At 39.5% G+C, this 14,641-nt stretch overlaps 1 long non-coding RNA gene across 1 annotated transcript; it reads left to right on the top strand.

Moving 5' to 3' along the window:
• Positions 1-7,229: 7,229 nt before the first annotated feature.
• LOC309868004 lies at positions 7,230-7,853 on the top strand. The gene is made up of 2 exons (XR_014313446.1): positions 7,230-7,445; positions 7,549-7,853. It is a non-coding gene; the product is annotated as an uncharacterized lncRNA (long non-coding RNA).
• The last annotated feature ends 6,788 nt before the right edge of the window (positions 7,854-14,641 follow it).

Consider the following 14,641-nt stretch of genomic DNA (forward strand, 5'->3'; position numbering starts at 1 on the left):
TAATTCTGGAAATTCAGGAAGCCTGCAAATCTCATGTCCATCTCTGTCCTGCAGGAGGTTTAAAGGAGCAAACAGATCCCATGGTAAAGAGCACAGGCACAGACACTGGGGCTCAATTTCACCTGTTGTTCTCATCTGGAAATTCGCACAACCATTCTGTGCTGCAGAGTGTACATACCCACCTGTAAAATACTGGTAAAATTGGTACCTACATCATAAAGATGGGGTGCATATGTGAAAAAAGAAAGATAATGGGTGTTATGCAGTTTCTCTAGCAAAATTACAAAATAAAAGGGTGTGGTTCCCGCAAAGATATCATGGTGACCAAACTCCCCCAGGACCTTCAGAATTGCTCTATGTCTCTGCCATCATGAGAATGCTACCTTGAAAATTTGTTATATATTTAAAGAACATTCAAATACGGCCTTCCCTCTGCAGATTAACACAGCCCATCCCTGACTATGGAGCTGGGAGAGGAACCCCAGCACCAGGATTTCCAGGTGTTCCAATCAGTAATCAAGACAGAACACAGACGACCCAGTATGGAGTTTGTGCTTGGTTGGGATTTCATTGTCGCTATTTTAAAAGGTAATTCAAGGTGAACAAAAGACCCTGAGTGTGAGAGTGGATATGAGTGGGAGAAACAGTTGGTCTGCAACAATTTCCTAACCAGGATGTCTTGTGTCCTCAGGTGTCAAGTGTGAGGTGTAACTCGAGGAGTCCGGGGGAGACCTGGTGAAGCCTGGGGGATCCTGAGACTCTCCTGTGCCGCCTCTGGATTCACCTTCAGGAGTTACCACATGAGCTGAGTCCTCCAGGTTCCAGGGAAGGGGCTGCAGTGGGTCACATGGATTAGCAATGATGGAAGTAGCAAAAGCTACACATACTCTGTGAAGGGTTGATTCACCATCTCCAGAGATAATGGCAAGAATATACTGTTTCTGTAGATGAACAGCCTGAGAGCCGAGGACACAGCCATGTATTACTGTGCAATGACAGAGTGAGGGGACATCAGTGTGAGCCTAGACAGAAACCTCACTATAGGTGAGGATAGGGACCACCAGAGGGTGCACACTGCTCACCAATTCTGTCTTTAAGCCCAGGAGAAGATACAGATGGAGATTATGGGAAATTTTTCTGTCAGGATCGGGCAATTCCTCTCCAGAGAACACTTTCTCTCAGGGCCCTCTCTGCACACATGATTCTGTGCTTAACTCTTCACTCTCTGACTTCAAATATTTATTCTAATGGGAAAACAATCATACTAAAATGCACAAAATACAGAGTCACTCACGTTGTTTATTCCTGTCCCTAAATACCAATGAATCACAAATATCCTGATGCTCATCAACTGAGCTTTATAGGAATCCCAGAGGCACTCAGTATGCATCACAGTTCACCCAGCTCAATGTGAAAACTTGATAGAAGGTGCATAAAGTGCATGCAGCACATGAGGGCACATAGGCATCAACAATCCAAAGTAAAAGAAGAAAGGGTCTTTGGAGGGGGGTGTCACTGTCTTAAACAAATTTCAGAGCATCAATGTTAGTGACAACATCAGAAAGAAGTGAAACCCCACTAGGTATGTTGTGGATGTGGAGACTGAGCATTAAACACACTCACCCACACACACTCACACAAAAGTATAAAACCTTCATTACTTTTACTTAATTAGCAAGGGTGGTCCTAAGACAGAAATACACAGAATACAAGAAGACCTCAAGATTCAAGAGAAATATAATAGACACCACCTAACATTACATCTAAAGAAGCTAGAGAATGTACAATGACTAAATACAGCAGAAAGAAGGAAATACTAAAGACTAGAGCAGAAATAAATAATATAAAAACCAAAAAATGAAAGGACAGATTAAAAAGCCAAGGTCTAGTTCTTTGGAAAAAAATAAAATAAAATTTAGAAACCTCTGCCTAGATTTATCAAAAAGATAAGAGAAATCCCCAAATAAATAAAATCAGAAATCAATATGTTTCTCTGTGAAACAAACATGATTTTGGAGGGGTGGGGTCAGAGGATGGCGTAACTTGGGGATGGGAGATAAGGAGGGCACATGCTGGGAGGAGCAGTGGCAGTTATACAAAAATAATGAATTGTTGAACACTACATCAAAAACTAATGATGTAAAAAAACTAATGATGGACTATATGGTAGATAACTGAACATAATTTTAATGGAGGACATGGGGAGAAGGAGAGGAGAAAGGAGTTGGGGAAAATTGGAAGGGGAGGTGAACCATGAGAAACTATGGACTCTGAAAAACAATCTGAGGGTTTTGAAGGTCATGGGGTGGGAGGTCGGGGTACCAGGTGGTGGGTATTATAGAGGGCAAGGATTGCATGGAGCACTGGGTGTGGTGCAAAAATAATGAATACTGTTATGCTGAAAAATAAATTAAAAAATAATAATTTTAAAAAGAATTTAAGCAAAAAAAAAAAAAAAGAATTTAAGCAGATAATGTTGTGATAAAATAAATAAATAAAGCTATAATTCTAGGATGGACATTCCCCAATCCAAATCCTCAAATTATAGTCAAAATTTTGAGTTTAAACTGGAGGTTGCTGTGGGGGATGGGGTAACTGGCTGATGGACATTAAGGACAGTACTTGATGGAATGAGCATTCAGTCCTATATGCAACCAATGAATCACTAAATCTACCTCTGAAACCAGTAATTCCCTGCGTGTTAACTGAACTTAATTTAAATTAAAATAATTTAAAGCATAATATAAGAAATCAGCTTGATCGTGTGTGTCATTGAAAGTCCTTGTTTTGAAAAATGCCGATGGAATTTTCATCGGGATGGCGCTGAAAGTACAGATTGTTCTGGGCAGTATAGATATTTTAACAATGTTTATTCTTCCAATCCATGAGCATAGAACATTTTTCATTACTTTGTGCTGGAACAAAAAATCCCCAAAACCTGTATGGAATCAGACAACACTCTAAATTGCTAAGGAAATGTTGAAAAAGAAAAACCAAGCTGTAAGAGGGTTCCCTTTCTCCACATCCCCTCCAACACATGTTGCTTCCTGTCTTGTTAATTTTGGCCATTCTAACTGGTGCAGGGTGATATCTCAATGTGGTTTTAATTCGAAACTCCCTGAGGGTTAATGATGATGAACATTTTTTCATGTGTCTGATTGTTATTTGTATGTCTTCAATGTAGAAGTGTGTGTTCATATCTTCTGCCCATTTTTTTGATATGATTGCCTCTTTTGTGTGTATTGTGTTTGAGGAGTTTATTATAGATCCTGGATATCAACATTTTGTCTGTACTGTCATGTGCAAATATCTTCTCCCATTCCGTGGTTTGCCTCTCTGTTTTTTTTTTTTTTTGACTCTTTCCTTTGCTGTGTAGAAGCTTTTGATTTTGATGAAGTCCCAAAAGTTTATTTTTGCTTTTGTTTCCTTTGCCCTTGGAGACATATCTTGAAAGAAGGTGGGAATGCAAGTTGTGCAGCTTCTTTGGAGAACAGTGTGCAGATTCCTCAAGAAATTAAAAATAGAACTTCCCTATGTCCCTGCAATTGCACTCCTGGTTATTTACCCCAAAGATACAGATGTTGTGAAAAGAAGGGCCATCTGTACCCCAATGTTTATAGCAGCAAAGCCCACTGGGGTCGCCAAACTATGGAAAGAACCAAGATGCCCTTCAATGGACCAATTGATAAGGAAAATGTGGTCCATATACACTATGGAGTATTATGTCTCCATCAGAAAGGATGAATACCCAACTTTTGTATCAACATGGACGGGACTCAAAGAGATTATGCTGAGTGAAATAAGTCAAGCAGAGAGAGTCAATTATCATATGGTTTCACTTGTGGAGCATAAAAAATAGCATGGAGGACATGGGGAGTTAGGAGAATGGAGTTGGGGGAAATTGGATGGGGAGGTGAATCATGAGAGACTATGGACTGTGAAAAACAATCTGAGGTGTTTGAAGTGGTGGGGGGGATGGGAGGTTGTGGTACTAGGTAGTGGGGATTATAGAGGGCAAGGATTGCATGGAGCACTGGGTGTGGTGAAAAAATAATGAATACTGTTTTGCTGAAAATAAATAAATTAATTTTTAAAAAAAGACTTGGAGAAAAAAGAGAAAAAAAGAAAAAGAAAAAGAAAACCAAGCCGGAGGCATCATGTTTCCTGATTTCAAGATATACTACAAACCTATTGTCACAAAGGCATCATGGTACTGACACAAACACAGACACATAGACCAGTGGAACAAAGCTGAGAGCCCAGTAATGGACCTGCAACTTTACAATCAAATAAACTTCAACAAACCAGGAAAAAATATCCAGTGGGGTGGGGGGGTGGGGGTGGAACAGTATCTTCAATAAATGGCACTGGAAAAATTGGACATCTATGTGTAGAAGAATGAAATTTGGCCATTATCTTACACCATACACAAAGATAAACTAAAAATGGATAAAAGGCCTCAATGTGAGGCAGGAATATATCAAAATTTTAGAAGAGAAAATAGGCAATAACCTCTTAAACATCAGCCACTGCAACTTCTTTCAAGACATGTCTCTAAAGGCAAAGGAAACAAAAGTGAAAATGAACTCTTGGGACTTTATCAATATCAATATATTTTGTACTTCAAAGATACAGTCAACAAAACAAAGAGGGAACACGTGGAATGGGAGAACATATTCACAAATGATGTTAGACAAAGGATTGCTGTCCAAGATCTATAGAGAACTCCTCAAACTCAACACACGCTAAATGGATAATGATGTAAAAAAAAAAAAAATGGACAGAAGACATGAACAGACACTTCTCCAATAAAGACATACAAATGGCTCACAGACACATGAAATAAGGTTCATCATCATTAGCAGTCAGGGAGATTCAAATCAAAATCACATTGAGATACATGAAAGAAGTGGCTGTGGCTGATATCGAAGAGATTGCTGCCTATGTTCTCCTCTAGGATTCTGATGGATTCCATATTGCATTGAGGTCTGTTATCCATTATGAGTTTATCTTTGTGTACGGTGTAAGAGAATGGTCGAGTTTCATTCTTCTACATATAGCTGCCCAGTTTTCCCAGCAACATTTATTGAAGAGACTGCCTTTTTTCCACTGTATATTTTTCCTGTTTTGTCAAAGATTAATTGACCATAGAGTTGAGGGTCCATATCTGGGCTCTCTACTCTGTTCCAATGGTCCATGTGTCTGTTTTTATGCCAGTACCATGCTGTCTTGGTGACCACAGCTTTGTAGTAAAGCTTGAAATCAGGTAACGTGATGTCCCCAGTTTTATTTTTGTTTTTCAACATTTCCTTAGTGATTCGGGGTCTCTTCTGATTCCATACAAATTTTAGAATTATTTGCTCCAGCTCTTTGAAGAATACCCGTGGAGTTCTGATTGGAATAGCATTAAAAGTATAGATTGCTCTAGGCAGTATAGACATTTTAACAATGTTTATTCTTCCGATCCAAGAGCATGGAATGGTTTTCCATTTTTTTGTGTCTTCTTCAATTTCTTTCATGAGTGTTCTGTAGTTCCTTGAGTATAGATCCTTTACCTCTTTGGTTAGGTTTATTCCCAGGTATCTTATGGTTCTTGGTGCTATAGTAAATGGAATCGAGTCTCCAATTTCCCTTTCTGTATTTTCATCGTTACTGTATAAGAAATCCACTAATTTCTGTACATTGACTTTGTATCCTGTCATGTTGCTGAATTGCTGTATGAGTTCTAGTAGTTTGGGGGTGGTGTCGTTTGGGTTTTCCATATAAAGAACCATGTCATCTTCAAATAGAGAGAATTTGACTTCTACCTCACACGAGTTAACACCAGTTTAACACCAGCTAAAGTGGACAAAATTAACAACATAGTAAACAACAAGTGTTGGAGATGTGGAGAAAGGGAAACCCTCTTACACTGTTGGTTGGAATGAAGGTGGTGCAGCCACTTTGGAAAACAGTGTAGAGATTCTTTATAAAACTAAAAATAGTTTTGCAGACCTGTACCCCTAGGATTAAAAGTATATTTTATATTAATAAGAAACAGAAATTAAAAATAGAGTTTCCCTATGACCCTGCAATTACACTCCTGGGCATTTACCCCAAATATACATATCAAGTGAAGAGAAGGGCCATCTGTACCCCAACATTTATAGCAACAATGGCCACAGTTGCCAAACTGTGGAAAGAATCCAGATTCCCTTCAATGAAGGAATGGATAAGGAAGATGTGGTCCATATGTACATGGACAACTGTGCCTCCATCAGAAAGGATGAATACCCAACTTTTGTATCAACATGGACAGTATTGGAAGAGATTATGCTGAGTGAAATAAGTCAAGCAGAGATAGTTATCACATGTTTTTACTTACTTGTGGGGTATAAGAAATAACACAGAGGACATGGGTAGATGAAGAGAAGAAGGGAGTTGGGAAATATTGGAGGGGGAGATGAACCATGAGAGACTGTGGACTCGGAGGAACTACTGAGTGTTTTGGAGGGAAAAGAGGTGGGAGGTTGTGTAACCCTGGTGATGGGTACTAAGGGGGGCACGTATTGCATGGAACACTGGGTGTGGTGCATAAACAGAGAATTATGAACACTGAAAAGACATTTAAAAAAATAAAAGAAATTTAAAAATGAAAGAAAGAAAGCAAACAGGCAACTAAGCCACCTGGATTCACCACACTCCAATTTCAAGCTAGATTACAAAGCTCTTGTCATCAAAACAGTATGGTGCTGGCATAAAAACAGACACACAGGACAATGGAACACAAGAGAAAGCTTGGAAACTGATAATCCTAGTACTTTTACAAAGTTTATTCATTCACATATTAAAGGTATATTTGAACTTGGCTCTGATAGAATTCTTAACACTGAAAGGGAATTTATAATATTGATGTCCTTTTCCAATGTTTTCTACCAAAAATGCATTTTTAAAGATTTGATTTATTTATTAGACAGACAGAAATCACAAGTAGACAAAGAGGGAGGCAGAGAGAAGGGGGTGGTGATGCAGGCTCTTGGCCAAATAGAATCCCAATGGGGGGCTCCATCCCAGGAATCCGGGATCATGACCTGAGCCAAAAACATAGGCTTTAATCCACTGAGCTGTCCAGGCACCCAATAAATGCATTTTTTAAACAAACAACCAAAAAAGATTACTGCATATTGTGAAAGTGCCATCTAAACAAAGCGATCCAGAAACAATGCAATCTTTGTTTTTAACTTGTAAAGAACTGAACCTGAGTCTGGAGCTAACTATATACTCAGAGGACATGCAAATAGGGTCTTCCCTCCACTGAATAAAACAGCCCAGCCAGGACCATGCAGCTGGGAGAGGAGCCCCAGGCCTCCGATTTCCAGGTGTCCACATATACTGATCTGGTCAAAACACAGAACTCACCATGGAGTTTGTGCTTGGCTGGGTTTTCCTTGTTGCTCTTTTAAAAGGTAATTACTGGAGAACAAGAGACATTGAGTATGTGAGTGGATATGAGTGAGAGAAACCATGGGTGTGTGATGGATTCCTGACTAGGATGTCTTGTGTCTGCAGGTGTCCAGTGTGAGGTGCAGCTGGTGGAGTCTGGGGGAGACCTAGTGAAGCCTGGGGGGTCCATGAGACTCTCCTGTGCAGCCTATGGATTCACCTTCAGCAGCTACAGCATGAGCTGGGTCCACCAGGCTCCAGGGAAGGGGCTGCAGTGGGTCGCATGGATTAGGAGTGATGGAAATAGCATATACTATGCAGACTCTGTGAAGGACCGATTCACAATCTCCAGAGACAACGGCAAGAACATGCTGTATCTGCAGATGAACAGCCTGAGAACCGAGGACACGGCAGTGTATTACTGTGCGAGAGACACAGTGAGGGGACTGCAGTGTAAACCCAGACACAAACCTCAATCTACAAGGGCATAAGACCAGCAGAGGGTACACACTCCTCACTAATTCTGTCTTTAGTCCCAGGAGCAGGTGCACATGGAGTCTATGGCTTATTTCCTGTCAGGGTCTGGGGTTTCCTCTCCATAGAGCTGTTTCCCCAAGGGAGCCTCCTTGACATTATTCTGTGCTTACCTATTTACTCTCTGACTTAGAATCTTAGTTGTAGAAAGAAGAAAAATATACCAACATGCAAAAAAAAAAAAAGTCAGTTACATTAGTTTCCTCTTGTCCTTAAATACTAATAAATTACAAATATCATGATGCAGGTCAACAAACCTTTTATAAGAATCTCATTGGCACTCATTGTGGATCACATGAACCTCCAACAGAGCCAGAATATCACACACATGCACACACACACACACACACACACACACACACACACACGAGTATAAAATCGCCACTGAAAAAAATAAAATTAAATCGAAGAAAAGAGTAAAAAAACCTTTATTACCATCCTGTAACTTCTCTGCAGCAAAGGTGGTCCCAGGACATAAATATACAGCATACAGGAGCACCTCAAGAAGAAAGAAGAATCTTAAATAAACAACCTAACATTACACCTAGAGATTATTGAGAAAGAGCAACAGCTGAATCCTAAATAGAGCAGAAGGAAGGAAATAGCAAGAGGAGAGCAGAAAAAGATTATATAGAAACTAAGAAACACAGAACAGATCAAATAAACCAGGAGCTGCATATGCTTTTTCTTAATTCAATTAGCCAAGGTATAGTACATCATTGACTTTTTTTTAAAGATTTATTTATTTATTTGACAGACAGAGATCACAATTAGGCAGAGAGGCAGACAGAGAGAGAGGAGGAAGCAGGCTCCCTGCTGAGCAGAGAGCCCGATGTGGGGCTAGATCCCAGAACCCTGGGATCATGACCTGAGCCGAAAGCAGAGGCTTTAACCCACTGAGCCACCCAGGCGCTCCCATCATTGACTTTTGATATAATAATCAACGGTCTATCTCTTCAGTATAAAACCCTGTGCTCATCATGTCACATGATATTTCTGGGGGAAAAAAACGCAATACACCTGAGAATCCTCTACCTCGTTTCTCAAAATGAAAGAAAAAGGTCCCAAACAAATAACTAAGAGGTCTATTTGGTCCAGTGTGTCAAAGCCCTTATTTCCTTGGTGCATAAACAATGAATTCTGGAACACTGAAAAAAATTTTAAAAATGTGAAAAAAAGTCTATATTCTCTTTTAATGTTCACTTAGCCAACATATAGTACATGATTAGTTTTTGATGTAGTGTTCAAAGATTCATTAGTTGTGTATAACACCCAGTGCTCATGACATCATCTGCCCTCCTTAATCCCCATCACTTGGCTGCCCATCCCCCACCACCCTCACTTCTGCAATCCTTGTTTGTTTCCCAGAATCCAGAGTCTCTCATGGTTTGTCTCCCTCTCTGATTTCTTTTTTTATTATATTTTATTTTTTAGTGTTCCAATATTTATTGTTTATGCACGACACCTACAGCTCCATGCAATATGTGCCCTCTTTAATACCCACCACCAGGCTCACCCATCCCTCCACCCCCCTCCACTCCCAAACCCTCAGTTTGTTTCTCGGAGTCCACAGGCTCTCATGCTTCATATCCCTCTCCAAATTCCCCCAACTCACTTTTCCTTTCCCTCTCCTAATGTCCCTCTTGTTATTCCTTTAATCCACAAGTAAGTGAAGCCGTATGATAATTGACTTTCTCTGTGGTCCTCCTCACTATCCCTTATGTTCCACATAGAAGTGGAACCATAGGATAATTATCTTTCTCTGCTTTACTTACTCTACTTGACATAACAGTATTCATCCATAAAAGTATTCATCCTTTCTGATGGTTGAGTAATATTCCATTGTACATATGGACCACGTCTTCTTTATCCACTCATATATGGAAGGACATCTCAACTCCTCCCACAGTTTCACTATAGTGAACATTAATCCTATGAACATTGGGGTACACGTGCCCCTTTTTTCACTACATCTGTACCTTTGGGGTAAACATCCAGTAGTGCAATTGCTGAATCATAGGGTAGTCCTATTTTTAACTTTTTGAAGAACCTAGACACTGTTTTCCAAAGTGGCTGTATCAGCCTGCATTCCCACCAAAAGCATAAGAGCATTCATTTTTCTCCACATCTTCTCCAAAATTTCTTGTTCCCTGTCCTGTTGATCTTAGTCTTTCTAACTCATGTAAGGTAATATATCATTGTGTTTTTTTAATCACAACATTCCAAACTTTATTGCATTCTTATTCTGAAACTTGTCAAGTGATTTTAACCTTTTTAATTTTTTTTAAAATTTTTAATTTCTTTTCAGTTTACCAGGATTCATTGTTTATGTACTACACCCAGTGTTCCACGCAATATGTGCCCTCCATTATATGCACAACCAGGCTCACCCAAACTCCCACCTCTTGCCCCTTCAAAACCCTCAGATTGTTTTTCTGAGTCCAAAGTCTCTTATGGTTCACCACCCTTCCAATGTCCTCAACGCCCTTCTCCTCTCCATCGCCCCCATGTCTTTCTTATGCTCCACAAATATGTCAAAACATATAATTGATTCTCTCTGCTTGACTTATTACACTCAGCATCATCTCTTCCAGTCCCGTCCATGTTGCTACAAAAGTTGGGTATTCATCCTTTCTCATGGAGGCATCATACTCCATAGTGTATATGGACCACATATTCCTTATCCTTTTGTCCATTGAAGGGCATCTGGGTTCTTTCCACAGTTTGGCGATCGTGGCCATTGCTGCTATGAACCTTGGGGTACAGATGGCCCTTCTTTTCACTACATCTGAATCTTTGGGGTAAATACCCAGTTGATCAATTGCAGGGTCACAGGGAAGCTCTATTTGTAATTTCTTAAGGAATCTCCACACAGTTTTCAAGAGTGTCTGCACCAACTTGCATTCCCACCAACAGTGTAAGAGGGTTCCCCTTTCTCCACATTCTCTCAAACACATGTTGTTTCCTGTCTTGTTAATTTTGGCCATTCTAATTGTTGTAAGATAGTATCTCCATGTGATTTTTAATTTTGTTTTTATTTTTTATGAACATATAATATATTTTTATCCCCAGGGGTATAAGTCTGTGAATCACCAGGTTTACACACTTCACAGCACTCTCCATAGCACATACCCTCCCGAATGTCCATAACTCCACCTCCCTTCTCCCAACCCCCCTCCCCTAGCAACCCTCAGTTTGTTTTGTGAGATTAAGAGTCACTTAGGTTTGTCTCCCTCCCTATCCCATCTTGTTTCATTTATTCTTCTCCTACCCCCTTTTTTAAAAATTAAATTTATTTATTTTGAGCATAACAGTATTCATTATTTTTTCACCACACCCACTGCTCCATGCAATCCATGCCCTCTATATTACCCACTACCTGGTACCCCAACCTCCCACACCCCCGCCACTTCAAACCCCTCAGATTGTTTTTCCTACCCCCTTAAACTCCCGTGTTGCATCTCCACTTCCTTATATCAAGGAAATCATATGATAGTTGTCTTTCTCCGATTGACATATTTCGATAAGCTGATATCCTCTAGTTCCATCCACGTTGTCACAAAAGGCAAGGTTTCATTTATTTTGGTGGCTGCATAGTATTCCATTGTGGATATATGCCACATCTTCTTGATCCATTCATCTGTTGATGGACATCTAGGTTCTTTCCATAGTTTGGCTATTGTGGACATTGCTGCTATAAACATTCGGGTGCACATGCCCCTTCGGATCACTATGTTTGTATCTTTAGGGTAAATTCCCAGTAGTGCAATTTCTGGGTCATAGGGTAGTTCTATTTTCAACTTTTTGAGGAATCTCCATGCTGTTTTCCAGAGTGGTTGCACCAGCTTGCATTCCCACCAACAGTGGAGGAGGGTTCCCCTTTCTCTGCATCCTCACCAGCATCTGTCATTTCCTGACTTGTTGATTTTAGCCATTCTGACTGGTGTGAGGTGATATCTCATTGTGGTTTTGATTTGTATTTCCCTGATGCCGAGTGATATGGAGCACTTTTTCATGTGTCTGTTGACCATCTGGATGTCTTTGCAGAAATGTCTGTTCATGTCTTCTGCCCATTTATTGATTAGATTATTTGTTCTTTGGGTGGTGAGTTTGATAAGTTCTTTATAGATTTTGGACACTAGCCCTTTATCTGATATGTTGTTTGCAAATATCTTCTCCCATTCTGTCAGTTGTCTTTTGGTTTGGTTAACTGTTTTCTTTGTTGTGCAAAAGCTTTTGATCTTGATAAAATCCCAGTAGTTCATTTTTGCCCTTGCTTCCCTTACCATTGGCGATGTTCCTATGTAGATGTTGTTGCGGTTGAGGTCGAAGAGGTTGCTGCCTGTGTTCTCCTCAAGGATTTTGAATGATTCCTTTCACACATTGAGGTCCTTCATCCATTTTGAGTCTATTTTTCTGTGTGGTGTAAGGAAATGGTCTGATTTCATTTTTCTGCATGGCTGTCCAATTTTCCCAACAGCATTTATTGAAGAGGCTGTCATTTTTCCATTGGACATCTTTTCCTGCTTTGTCAAAGATTAGTTGACCATAGAGTTGAGGGTCTATTTATGTGCTCTCTATTCTGTTCCATTGATCTATGTGTCTGTTTTTGTGCCAGTACCATGCTGTCTTGATGATGACAGCTTTGTAATAGAGCTTGAAGTCCAGAATTGTGATGCCACCAACGTCGGATTTCTTTTTCTTTTTTTTTCTTTTTTTTTAGTGTTTTTTTTTTCAGCATAACAGTATTCATTATTTTTGCACACACCCAGTGCTCCATGCAATCCATGCCCTCCATAATACCCACCACCTGGTACCACGACCTCCCACCCCCTGCCCCTTCAACCCTCAGATTGTTTTTCAGAGTCCATAGTCTCTCATGGTTCACCTCCCCTTCCAATTTCCCCCAACACCCTTTGGATTTCTTTTTTCAATATTCCTTTGGCTATTTGAGGTCTTTTCTGGTTCCGTATATAATCTAGGATTACTTGTTCCATTTTTTTGAAAAGATGGATGGTACTTTATTAGGAATTGCATTATATGTGTAGATTGTTTTAGGTAGCATAGACATTTTCACAATATTTATTCTTCCAATCCAGGAGCATGGAACATTTTTCCATTTCTTTGTGTCTTCCTCAATTTATTTCTTGAATACTTTATAGTTTTATGAGTATAGATTCTTTGCCTCTTTGACCAGGTTTATTCCTAGGTATCTTATGGTTTTGGGTGCAATTGAAAATGAGATTCACTCCCTAATTTCTCTTTCTTCTGTCTTGTTGTTGGTCTAGAAAAATGCAACTGATTTCTGTGCATTGATTTTCTATCCGGACACTTTACTGAATTCCTGTACAATTTCTAGCAGTTTTGGAGTAGAGTCTTTTGGGTTTTCCACATATACTATCATATCATCTGTGAAGAGTGATAGTTTGACTTATTTTTTGCAGATTTGGATGCTTTTAATTTCCTTTTGTTGTCTGATTGCTGAGGTTAGGACTTCTAGTTTCATGTTGAATAGCAGTGGTGATAACGGACACCCCTGACGTGTTCCTGAACTTAGTGGAAAAGCTTTCAGTTTGTCTCCATTGAAAATGATATTTGCGGTGCGTTTTTTGTAGATGGCTTGGATAATATTGAGGTATGTGCCCTCTATCCCTACACTTTGAAGAGTTTTGATCAAGAATGAATGCTGTACTTTGTCAAATTCTTTTTCAGCATCTATTGAGAGTATCATGTTTCTTGTTCTTTCTTTTATTGATGTGCTGTATCACATTGACTGATTTGCATATGTTGAACCAACCTTGCAGCCCTGGAATAAATCCCACTTGGTCGTGGTGAATGATCCTTTTAATGTACTGTTGAATCCTATTGGCTAGTATTTTGGTGAGAATTTTCACATCTGTGTTCATCAAGGATATTGGTCTGTAGTTCTCTCTCTCTCTCTCTCTTTTTTTTTTTTTTAATTTTCAGCATAACAGTATTCATTGTTTTTGCACCACACCCAGTGTTCCATACAATACGTGCCCTATTTTTTTATGGGATCCTTGTCTGGTTTTTGGATCAAGGTGATGCTGGCCTCATAAAATGAGTTTGGAAGTTTTCCTTCCATTTCTATTTTTTTGGAACAGTTTCAGGAGAATAGGAATTAATTCTTCTTTAAATGTTTGGTAGAATTCCCCCGGGAAGCCATCTGGCCCTGGGCTTTTGTTTGTTTGGAGATTTTGGATGACTGTTTCAATCTTCTTACTGGTTATGGGTCTGTTCAGGCTTTCTATTTCTTCCTGGTTCAGTTGTGGTAGTTTATATGTCTCTGGGAATGCATCCATTTCATACAGATTGTCAAATTTGTTGGCATAGAGTTGCTCATAGTATGTTCTTATAATTGGCTGTATTTCTTTAGTGTTAGTTGTGCTCTCTCCTCTTTCATTCATGATTTTATTCATTTGGGTCCTTTCTCTTTTATTTTTGATAAGACTGGCCAGGGTTTTATCAATCTGACTAATTCTTTCAAAGAGCAAGCTCCTAGTTTTTTCATTGATTTGTTCTATTTTTTTTTTTTTTTTTGGTTTCTGTTTCATTGATTTCTGCTCTGACCTTTATTATTTCTCTTCTCCTGCTGGGTTTAGTGTTTCTTTGTTGTTCTTTATCCAGCTCCTTTAGGTGTAGGGTTAGGTTGAGTACTTGAGAC

This window comes from Mustela nivalis (assembly GCF_964662115.1).
Source record: "Mustela nivalis genome assembly, chromosome: 6".
Classification (NCBI taxonomy): Eukaryota; Metazoa; Chordata; class Mammalia; order Carnivora; family Mustelidae; genus Mustela; species Mustela nivalis.